The sequence below is a fragment of the Pinus tabuliformis genome, chromosome J (genome assembly GCF_031772625.1).
Source record: "Pinus tabuliformis cultivar Carrire ecotype Pingquan chromosome J, CPIR1, whole genome shotgun sequence".
NCBI classification, from domain to species: Eukaryota; Viridiplantae; Streptophyta; class Pinopsida; order Pinales; family Pinaceae; genus Pinus; species Pinus tabuliformis.
Genome location: NC_142295.1, coordinates 37,434,338 through 37,447,358, shown reverse-complemented (window position 1 = coordinate 37,447,358; position 13,021 = coordinate 37,434,338).

Sequence of the window (13,021 nt, the reverse complement as noted above, 5' to 3'; positions counted from 1 at the left end):
GCTGGAGGTAATTTATATTTTTGGGCATTAAGTTTTACGATTCTTTAAGTTTTTCCGCATATAAAATCGTTGCTAAAAGCTAATAGATTTCAGTTCTCGTTTTTTTGGGAAAAATAAGTGTTTGGTGCTTCGGGAGTTTGGGTTATCTTTATGAAATTTATGAGGTTAATTTTTTAAAGACATTTTGAATATAAATATTGATAATAATCATTCTATTTGGGAAGATTCCCATAAGCTTTATTTTATTTGTATTGATTTTGTTGGACTAGTTTTCAATGCAAGATGGGTTTTTAATGGATAATGAAAATGGTTGGAATCGTGGATCGTATGGTGTCGGGTTGGCTTAGAGTGTCTTATAATATTTGGGTTTTGATGGGTGATTATGGGTTTTTGTTTGGTTGGTCATTTATGAAGGTATTTTTTTTCAAAGTGAATAATAAAAAATGGTTTCAGTGATGGAGTGTGTCATTTCTATTTGTGATTAGAAACATCGAAGTTTATTTTATGAAAATGTTTATTTTCAAGATTTTGTTGGGTTTCGGTTTAATCTTGGTTCACATTAACCACATGCTATTTATCTTGGTGAGTCGTTTTGTTAGAAGATTTTAAATTGGTGATTATGGATTTTTTGTTTAGTATTTGGCATTGTTTGAGTGTATTGTTTTATATTTTTATTGAAAACTCTTTTGCAAATGAGATTTTGATAATAATATTAGTTTTCTCAATACATTTGGTCAATAATGATGTGATGAAATACACATTAAACATAGATACTAATGTGTAAAATTTAAATTTTTTTTCGCAAAGTGTATATATATATAAAATGTTTTTTTTTAAATTTCATAAAAGGATTTTTTTTGGAGTTATAAATTTATTAAAAATTATACCAAATTTAAATAAATGGTTGAGTCCTCAATCTAACTTTTTGTGTAATATCTGTTCTATTTTCTATTAATAGTAATAAAGAGCAAAATTACATTTGTATCCTTTAGAATACCCTAATAACCCGTTTATAAAACCTACATCCTACTGACAAAAAACACATCTCTAACTCATAACTTCGTGGTTGACTTACATACTCAAAAAACCAATAGTTACCTGTAGTCAACCCATAACATATTTGATAATATAACATAAGAAAAGGAAACTTGATGAAGCACATGCATATAAGTAGTTACCTCTAGTGAACCCATGACATATTTGATAGTGTAAATAGAAGAAAAGGAAACATGACGAAGCACATACATATAACATAACTTATTGTAATGCCATATAAGCAAAAGAGCAAACAACCAAAAATAACTAGAAGACATTGTGTATTCAATCATCTAGTATGATCACTGGGAGATTTGGAGAAGTATATACGACAACCATGTTCAGTGGAGTTGCATTGATGACCACCTTGCCATTCTGGCGAGCCACTGAATCAGAATAAGAACTTGTGTCTATGTAACACTCCATATTGTTTAGACGTATTGTTATCTCGTCCATACCATAGTGAATCTCCCTTAGGGTCCTCTTAATGTCTTCTTGTCCATCAAATAACTTATAATTGTGTACATGTTTATCTTGTATCACCATGTGGATAAGGTTTTCCATTTGCCTATGGATTGAGATAGAATGGAGCAAGTATAAACGCCTCTTTCGCCACTTTCAAATTCTCCCAATTGGTATTACCCCTACAACATACATTCTCCAAAATCTTTTGATTCCAAGGTGCATATTTCCTTTCAAATTTCAAAAGGGATTGAGTAAAAAAAAATTGTTACCAATTCCCATCCAAAAAGGTGGTATTGCATGGAGGAGGAAGCTCCTAGTCTGCCGCCTCTTCAACTAAGCAGATGTTGGTGTAGTGCCATGTGATAGTTGTACCTACAAAGAGACATGCGAAATAGAGATTTGAAATGCCCACTAACCTGATGACACTTCAGTTGAGAAGAAAGACGAACTACTGTGATCCTAGCAACCGTAAGATACTTGATGAAAGGACTAAATTTGGCAACAGATAGTGGAAGAGTGATGTCATCAATATACCCACATCAAACTGCACCTACAGAGAGATAGAACCTGAAGATATTATGAGCTTGAGCAGACATAAGAGTGCCCCTTTGCAACAGACAACATTGCAATTTAAACATGCAATTCAAGTAACTATTAAAACTAGACCAAGAACGAGCCACTATACCAAGCTCGAGCAACCAAGACATGGCAATTGAAAGATATTTCAAATGGCTCAACCGACTGGAGGTTTGTGGAGGATAGAATGATCACAAACTCAAAGGAGGGACTATAGGAGGAGCTATGCAAGAAACAAACGAAAAACATTTGTGACCGACACTTACAATTTGATGACTCCGTGGTGAAATACTAACTACCGTGGTGGACGCCTTTACCCTATAGCAAACATTTTCCCACAACCTTAACCCATACGATTATGATGTGACATAAAAGAACCAAAGAATAGAACAAATCGCAGATAGTGTGAGCAATGTATGCTTTGTGACGATACAAAAACCACCACCCTAAAGTAACAAAGTATATTTGCCACCTCGAGTTTTTAGACATGATAAGGGGAGAATTAACTACCCAACACCGGTTTATTTAGAATGTAAATCCCTGGTAAGGGGGGAAACCTAAAACCGCTGAGTGAAATCTTGCATCTCAGGATTCATCATTCCAAGACCCTGTATGATGGCGGCTTTAATGTTGCAAGATCATCTGTCAAATGCCATTCATAATCGGCCAAGTGGAGGACATGGCTCGCCCTCCAAAGGTCGCCTCCAATTTAGCCATTCATACGCCTTGCATCCAAATTATCACTGATGTCGTAGTCTAATCAACTTGCAAGCCCTGAAAAATATATAAATTAATCTGGGAGAGATTTTTGTAAATCCAAGTTACTGCTGTCAAACTTCAAGATTTTATGTGCCCAAAATTTTTTGATGGTGCTGAATCCATTTCTACCATCAAAAACATAATAAAAACATAATTCAAACAATGCTATTCCAAAATTTTTTGAAAAAAAATTAACCATATTCCAGCGACTTTCACTGTCGGGCCTCTGTAGACGACGCCAGTACCGGCGGGAAAGGGTTGCTGCAGGAGTCCGACATTTAGCTTATTTCGGCGATTAATTTGCGGGATATCAACGCATCGGTGAGAGTCCCCGATCTAACTATTAAGATATTCGAATACAGTGTACGGTTTAAATTAAAAAATAAAATTCGGCTAATCTAACCAAATTTCTAATCCTTTTGGACATGCGAATAGTGAATAAACTATAAAATTTGACAACGCCAACCAACTACGCTCCAATTCCAATGGTTGAAAATGAAGAATCTACCTGTTGGGTGTTTTAATTTAATATATTAACTTCAATTCGTTTGGTGAAATATTTTGACCGCTGACTGGTCAGTTCATGAACAGGTAGCCGTCAATAAAATTTAATGCCATCAATGACACGTCAGCTTGGGAAGATGCCGTAACGTACAAGTTACTACGCACGTGAGCAAGTCAGTGAGTTGGCGCACGTGACCATATTTATTGAAAATCGATAACGACCTTGCTTGATGGTCAAAGATCACATGGTCAAAAGCAAGGCTAGGCACTAGATTGAAGGTAGCCTATTTTGTTAATTAATTCTCGAAATATATATTAAAAAATGTCAATGATATTGATAATGTTACTCAATGCTCACCACTCGCAAATAATATTAGGAGCTGTCACAATCGATGACGTGTTAGCTTTATGGTAACGTGGAGTGTTTTCTTCCTGAAATAAAAAGAATTGACATATTTTATTAAGTGGCGGTCACGGATAAAAACAAAAACAATTAGTAAAAAGAAAGACGAGTTGATATCACATCATATTTTATTAAATGGCGGTCACGGATAAAAACAATAACAATTAGTAAATTGACATATTTACCATATGACCTTACAGATGTGATATCAACCTTACCTATATTCTATCTTAGATGTTGTCCCTGCCAATATCTAGGGGGCGTGGCGTGGCCCCCCTACGAAATGGAAGGGACTTTCGGGAGCTCAACCGACTTCAAAGTTACCATGAAGACAACATGTGGGGCATGTTATACTTTGTCGGAACCCAGTGAAAATTTACAATGAAGACGGGTACAATTAGTTATACGAATATCTGGCTGCCACATGTGGTAGAATCATGCTCTTCTCTCTATATTTGCTTATCAACTCGGGAACGTATAGATAATTTTACCTTTTGCTTCTCAAGATTTGTATATAGTTGCATATTCATTGAACTCTATGTTCAAACCTCGTGCTAAATTACCTTTTCATAATAAGGAACAATAAGTCCATGTCACCTAATAGTATATTATGTGGAGTTGTTTCAAAAACTAACTTTCTATATTTTGTTTCCTAGCGAGGCCATCTTTAAAAAAATGAATGCTGATTGGTTTACATAATAATTAATAGTAAAAATGTGAAGGATTGGTAAAGGAGGTTGACGTTTTTTTCATTAAATTGAAATATGGAATGAATTATTATTATTAAAATATATGGAGCACAGAAAAAGGTAAAATTACACTTAAAAAAAATATTAAGTGTGACAATATATTTTAGCAAAATTAAATCTAGACTTAAAAAATACATGGAGTAAAGAAAATGGAAAATTACACTAAAAAGGATATTAAACGTGATAATATATTTAAAAAAAATTAAATTTAGAATAAAAATTGTTATTTTATTGAATAGGAATTAGTAGTTTTAAGGGAAAATAGTTTTTTATTATAATTAAGAGGATGAAACATTTATCAATAAGTTTGTGTTTATTTTATGTACCTACTATGTTGGTGAGTTGATCATAAGTTGTTTTTGCTCAAGGAAAAATAGTTTTTCGTTAAAGCAATTAAATTATATTTTGGGGAATTTTTTCAAGGGTCATTTGAAATTGAAAGCACTATGTTATAGTTAGGAGGATGATGCATTTATCAATGAGTTTGTGTTTAAGGTACATGTCTTCTTTTATATCAGTGAGTTCAGAGGTATTTCTACAAACCCCCAAAAGTTTTAAATGATTGTTCTAAGTTGGAATATCAGGGGACTGAACAGTCAAGGGAAACAAAGATATTTGAAGGAACGAGTGAAGAAAGAAAAACCTAGCATTATGGTCATTCAGGAAACGAAAATGGATAGCCAACAGATGACAGAAATTGTAAGGAAACTGAAATTAGGATACGAGGTTATGGCACTAGATGCAATAGCGACAGCAGGGGGCTTGGCTATTTTATGGAACCCGGAAGAGGTAATTTTTGAACACTGGTTTACTTTACCTAGAATCCTTGCTGGTCTGTTTAGATTAGTGGGGATGGGCGAAAGAATTTTGTTTACTGGGGTATATGGGCCTCATAATTATAGAGAGAGGAAGGATTTTTTGAAGAATTTACATACTTTGAGAGGATTAATCCCGCACACCCCGTGGATACTAGGAGGGGATTTTAATATGATTAGGAATCTAGGAGAAAAGAGAGGTGGAATAAGGAGAGATGATCCGAATATGGAGGAGTTCAGCGATATGATTAGGGATCTGCGGTTAGTGGATATTCAAACAACGAATGGAGTACATACCTGGAACAATAGACGGGGAGGACAGAATCAGATTGCGTCTAGACTGGATCGATTTCTGCTCTCGGAGCAAATTTTAAATCGGGATGTGTTCATTGAAGCTAAAATTCTCCCTACTCTGGGATCTGACCATTGGCCTATTCAGTTAGATATTGATATTAAGCAGGTCAAAGGTAAGAGACCTTTTAGATTTGAATCCTTTTGGCTTAGAGATCCGCAATTTATAAGGAAAGTAGAAGATTGGTGGAAGCAATGTACTATCAGGGGCAAAGGGAAAATGCATACTATACAATTGAAGCTCAAGGCAATCAAACAAAGAATTAAAGAATGGAATAGGAAAGAATTTGGGAACATTATGGAGGCTAAGCAGAAATTAGAAGGAGAAATGGAGTTAATCCAGCAACAAATAATTTTGGACGGCAGGGACGAAGAGAAGAGTAGGGAGGAAGGGAGAATTATCAGTCAGTTAGAGGAGAGAAGAAAACAAGAGGAGATTTTGTGGAGACAAAAATCAAGGGTACGGTGGTTAAGGGAAGGTGAAAGAAATACCAAATTCTTCCATCAAGCTATGATCCAACATAGACAGAGGAATAGAATCTTTTCAATTAAGAATGCAGCAGGAGACAGAGTGATAGAGCAGGTAGATATCGAAAAGACTCTTGTGGATTACTTTAAAGGGATTTTAACGGAAGATATAAGAGATAGAGAGGAAGCTATTGCTAATATTTGCAGGGAGATACCAAGAATAGTAACAGAGGATCAAAACAAGGCACTCATGAGGATTGTAACCTTGGAAGAATTAGAAGAAATAGTTATGAATATGAGTAGGAACAAGGCTCCTGGTCCGGATGGGTATACAGTGGAATTTTTTCAGGCAAGCTGGCACTTTATAGGAAAAGAGCTTTTAGAGGCGGTGGAAGAATCACGAATCAGACAGCGAGTATGGCCAGGTATTAACTCAACCTTCCTGACCCTGATTCCTAAAAGTAATAAGTCAGACGAACCACAGGGTTTTCGACCCATAGCCTTGTGTAATGTTATCTATAAGATTATATCCACCCTGATTGCAAAAAGGTTGAAACCTCTCCTACCTACTCTAATTGCGCCTGAGCAGACTGGTTTTGTGGAAGGTCGACAAATCTTAGATGGTATAGTGGTTTCTCAGGAAGTTATACATTCTTTAAAAGTGAGGAAGAAGAAAGGGATGCTTATGAAGTTGGATTTGTCTAAGGCATATGATCGATTGAACTGGAGGTATCTCAGTGAGGTTTTGGGAGCTTTTGGGTTTGAACATAGATGGATAGCATGGATAATCAGCATGATCTCAACTCCGAATTTTTCAATTCTGGTCAATGGTATTCCTACATATACGTTTAATGCTACCAGGGGCATTAGGCAGGGGGACCCAATTTCACCATTCTTATTCATCTTGGCTATGGAAGGATTAAGTAGAAAACTTAAAACTGAAGTAAGTGAAAGAAGAATCAAAGGTATTCGACTGTGGGGGAATAATCTAGTCATTACACATCAACAGTTTGTTGATGATCTGATGTTGTTTGGAGAAGCGTCGCTTAGAGAGGTAAGGTGTTTCAAGCAGGTATTAGAAGTTTTCATGAATGCTTCAGGTATGATGGTCAATAACGATAAATCTTGTACCTTTATCTTTAATTCACCTGAAGCTGTAAAAGCCCATTTAACACGAGTCTTAGGCTTTAGGCAGGGAGAATTACCTACAAAATATTTGGGCATCCAACTGGATATAAACTCCAATCGCATTAAGAACTGGCAAAGTTTGTTGGACAAGATCAGGAAACGGTTAGCTAGCTGGTCATTCAGAATGTTGAATATCGCAAGTAGAGTTATCCTTTTAAAATCGGTACTGTTATCTATACCCATATACCAGTTGTCCCTTATGGCGGCTCCAAAAGGTGTCTTTTCTAGATTGCGGGAAATGATGGGTAAATTTCTTTGGGCTGGACCTCAGCAACAGAAAAAATGGACACTAGTGTCATGGAAGCATATAATTAAGAGGAAAGAGGAAGGAGGTCTTGGGATTCGAGATCTGGAAATAGTTAACAAGGTCTTGGGAGCGAAATTATGGTGGAGATGGGTACAGGGGGGCACTGACGTGTGGAAAAGAATATGGAATCAAAAATATGATATGCCAGGTACTATTGAAGGGCGTCTAAGAACAGAAGTAACTTCACGAGGATCACAAATATGGGATTTAGCAAGCAATAATAAGGATATCGTTAGGAAACTGGCCTTCTGGGAAATAAGAGAAGGAAGTTCAGCAAAGTTCTGGGAGGAAAGATGGCAACTGTTGGACAAGCTGGATAGGAACCAATACCTTCAGGAAATTCAACTTTTAGCGCAAACAGCAGGAATGGAGTATGTAAGGGATTATTGGCGACGAGAAGCATTAAATGATACATGGAGAGTATGGAAAAGGCCGCAGGAATGGGCTGATAGAATCAATCCAGAGACTGGGCAAATATATATTCGAGAAATTGAGTCGAGAAAAATTAAGATCAGAGAGGGTCACGATATCCTACGCTGGGGTAAAGCGATGCGAGGGATGTTTACAGTTAAAGAAGCTTATTATTGGGAAACCAAAGAGGAAAGGGAAGAAGAACCAATAGACTGGAAGAAGCTTTGGGAAGCAAAATGGTGGCCAAAAGTAACGTATTTTGCATGGTTGGTGTGTCGAGGAAGGATTCTAACTTGGGAAAATATTCAGAGAAGAGGTATGAATGGACCATCAAGATGTTACCTATGTAATAAAGAGTTGGAGACTCAGGAGCACCTATTGAATCGATGTATATATTCTCGGAGTCTCTGGGAAGAACTTAGGGTACTCTTTGGTAAGTCAAACAGGGATCCAGATAGTCTTCGAAATACCATAATTCACTGGGGAAAGGGGAATTTTCAAAGTAAAGTTGTAAGGAGGTTATGGAATTTAGCGGTGGGATTTGTAATATGGGAAGTGTGGAAAGAACGGAATCGCAGACTCTTCCGAGATAGGAGTTGCCATGAATCAAGAATTTGGGATACAATATGTAAATCGATTAAAGAAACGGTTCTATCTGAAGTTTGGGACGAGGACGATTGGAAGCTAAACCCGGAGGAACAGCGAATAGTTTCAAAATTGAATATTGATTTTACGATGATATATCCCAATACAGGTAGGATAAATAGTTCTCGTATTCAAAGTCCAACTTATTTCAGATTTCCAGGTGATGATCGGATCAAATTGAACTTCGACGGGGCATCGAAGGGTAACCCAGGACAAGCAGGATGGGGAGGTATATTTAGAGACAGCAGAGGTAATACACGGTGGGCTTATGCTGAATGGGGAGGGGATATGACAAACAATGAAGCGGAGCTATACGCAGTCTACAATGGAATCCGAATTGCAGTTCGAAATGGTTATAGGAATCTCGAAATTGAAGGGGATTCTCAGATTACGATAGATATGCTCAAGAAATTAAGGGATGGCAAACGATGGGATCACGTGGCAAAGAGCTGGCGGATAGCAAGGATTATACAGGATATAGAAGGGCTGTTAGGGCGGATAGAATATATCATAATAACGCATGTTATGAGGAACGGGAATAAAGCAGCCGATCTTCTGGCCAATTGGGGAAGTGGTGCGCCGGACAGGGTGATGGACGGAAGCTGGACATCACTTCAAGCTGAGGTAAGGTGGAATGAGTTAAACAATATATTAAGGCAGGATAATGATGAGGCTACTGCGCATGCAAGGGAAGATTAGCCGCCTCCTTATTAAGGAGAGGTGGGGATATGACAGTACAATTAATGCTGCAGTAGGGTGTATAAGGAAGCGAGAATATAAACTTATGGTTATCGAAGGTGAGCGAGATGATATCATGGAACAGTTGATCTTCCCAAGGACGAAACCGGGCAAAGTATCGAGGAGAAGTGATGGTAATGTCAGACAGGTGGTATACGTCTCATATCATAATTCAGCAAGTGCGCGGTGTATTAATGAAGAGGGTGGGCAGCAATGCCAATTCAAGAAGGAAAGGTGGCCGCGCAGTGATCCATTTGTGGTTCAATATAGTCGAGCGGAGAGAAGGAATAACTCAGGAGTTCATTGCAGTAAAGGGAGGAGGAGAGTTACGAAGGTGATACAGTCGCAGGCAAGCAATATGGCAGCAAGTCATGAGAAGGGTGAAGGTAGGTGGACGCGCAGTAAGGGGATTACTGATGATAAGAAAGGAAAAAGCCCGGTTGACGATACTTTTCAGCGGATTTACGTGGACCTCCCGGATGAGTCTGAGGAGGATTTCGACATACGGGATTATATTTTAGAGGAGGAGCAATGCTGGTCACGAGGAGGTAAAGTGGGTAAAGGGGGTAAGGGGAAGCAGCAGAGCAGCGCAATGGATGATGAAAGGAATGAGGATTCGGAAGAGGATGCAAAGGAAATGGGCGGAAGACGAGGAAGAAGCAGGGGAGTGCGTGGTCGTGGGGTGCAGAGAGGTAGAGGGAGGCCTGCGGGTTGCCGGGATCGAGCACGGCGGAATCAAAGAACTGGAGTGGAGGAGGGGTCAGCCACTGAGATCAGAGGCAGCACAAGAGGGAAGAGGGATATGAGGAAGAAATTGAAGGAGGCAGAGGAAGCATACCTTCATGACACCAACCCGAAAATCAGAAGAATCATAGACCAATTGGAGGAAGAGGCCATGCAGGAAATCTCTGAGCCTGAAATGGATGATTGGGAGTGCTTTATCCCTGACCCGGGTCACACAAGAGGTAGGATGTCGTTATATAAGCAGTCACTACATGTATATTGGGGTATGAAGAGACTAATGGCCAAGGCTATGGAACAAGTGGCCCTGGAAATGGTGGAATTGACTCAAGGGATCCCCACCTTCAAAAGGGAGCTGAAGAACATCCAAATTACTCTTCTGATGCAAGACCGGAAGATGGACAAAATTCTACAGTTGTTTAAAGCAAGTGAGATGGAGGTCAAGGCAGAGAGCGAGCCCCAGCCAAAGACAGTGAACCAGTAGGATATGGAAACGTTGCAAGGTGTTTATCAACTTCTTTTTGGACTCTGTTATATTAGATGTTGCTGTTACAAAGGAAAATCAGTTTGTTAGTAGTAAGAATAGATGGGTTTTTTGCTTGGTTAGATAGACTGGTTATTTACTTTTTTTGGATGGCTGTTAAGAACCTTCGATGGTCACCCGGTTTCCCTTATGGGCGGGTTGAGACTTGTTGTTGTATGTAATTTCTCCTACTTTTATTAATAGATTACTGCCTTAGTTTACGAAAAAAAAAAAAGTTTTTTCTATTTGGATTTGATTAAAGATAAGAAATAATATATTTAATTAAAGTTATTTTAAAAGATGTATCATAAATAAGAATATGATATGAGAATCTCTTAGAAGGGGAAAGAATCATCCTTTGATCTTATAGTATGATAAACACTTGAAGATAAAAATATATTTATCTTGAGCTCATAAAAACAACCGTGGTAAATAATATGTCTTTTATAAATATGAAGATATTCTTTAAAATATAATTTATAGAAACAAACTTTTATATATATGTGGGGAAAATTTCAAGGTACAAAACAATTTAAGTTTAATATATTCATTATTAAAAGTTAAAATGAAAATATTCTATAATAATAAAAAAAAATTAATAAAAATAATTTTAGAATTATAATATATACGCATAGTACATACATATCTAAAATAAAATTGAACATTCATGGTAAATAAAATTGTTCCTTTTTCTATATTTATCAATAAAAAAATACATACTTAAAATAATAATAATAAAACAATTTTATAATTACAATGTGTTAAGTGTGAAGCCAAATTCATACAGGATTCTAGATCCTTCTACAACGCCATTAGTTTCTAGATCTCCATCTAAATCATATGCAGGATTCTAGATCCTTCTACACCACCATTAGTTTCTAGATCTCCATCTAAATCACATGCAGGATTCTAGATCCTTCTTCAGCCTCTATAAATTTGTAATTGCTCTGGCCAAGGAATGCAAGCCAAGGTCCAGGCCTGTTACATAATGCAAAGTGATTTCTGTTCTCCAGTGATTGTTTTATCTATTCTGCTGTTTCTGATTGAGTAATCTTGTTGTTTCTCCATTTGTCTGTCTCTGAAATTATTCTTTGCTATTGTCATCTAAGTCTCTGAGTATAAATCTGTTGTGTGTGATGTATGCTCTGAACTAACAACTGGTATCAGAGCTAGGGTCGAATATCCACTGTGCAAGCTGCTTAGTGCCATCGCCTTACTCTGGCAGTGTTCATTAAAACGTTGGTTGTTACCTTTGGAGCTGTTGAAGGATCTGTCCAGGAAATCGGAAATCGCTGCAAAGAAGAGAGTCCAGGAAAAGGATATGTTCAAGAAATAGCTGAGGAACGTTAAGACAGTTGTTGCAAGAAATAAAAAGGCCATGGGCATATGGTGAAACGTGCCATGAAGCCTAAAACGTGGAGTGCATAAGTGCTTTATGTGGAGTTCGTAATTTTTTTTCATCAAGCTTGCACGTATACAAACCAACATATGTATGTGTGAAATGTGAAAAGGCTAAAACATTATATATGTTTTTTTATATTTATATAATTATATGTTGGAATTTTGAAAAGTATATTTTAAAAAGGAGCGAGAATTTTGAAAAGGATATTTTAAAAGGAGGAAGGTCATTATTACTAAATTTTAAAGAGTAATAATTAAAGTTTTATTTTTAAGTGGAGCTTTTGTTTTTTGGGCATCAATATATTGAAAATGGAGATAGCAGTTACAAATATGGAGAAGTTGAGCGGGGCTAATTATGCCCTATGGAAATCACAGATGGAGGATATACTGATTTTGAAGGATCAATGTTTGCTGATTGAGGGCATAACAAAGAAATTCTCATCGATGACAAATGAAGAATGGAATAAGCTAGATAGAAAGGCGATTGCAATAATCTGCCAATATCTAGCAAAGAATGTGTATTTCAATGTGTCCGAAGAAAAGACGACAAAAGGATTATGGAAGAAGCTCCATGATCTATATGAGAAGAACATGACATCAAACAAAGTGTTCTTGATGAAGAAGCTTTATAATCTCAAAATGAAGGAGGGTGCTTCAGTTGCTGAGCACTTGAATGCATTTAATATTATTACTAACCAGCTTGCCTCTGTTAAAATAATTTTAGATGATGAAATTAGAGCTATTTTGCTAATGTGTTCTATGCCAGACAACTGGGAAAATTTGACTGTAGCTATGAGCACTTCAACAACTGCAGGGACCCTGAAGTTTGATGATGTCAGCAACAGTTTAATGAATGAGGAACTGCGACGTAATTCAATTGTGGAAAACCATGGAGGAGAGGCTCTAGCTCTAGCTGATCGTGCTAGGAGAATGGATCGAGGC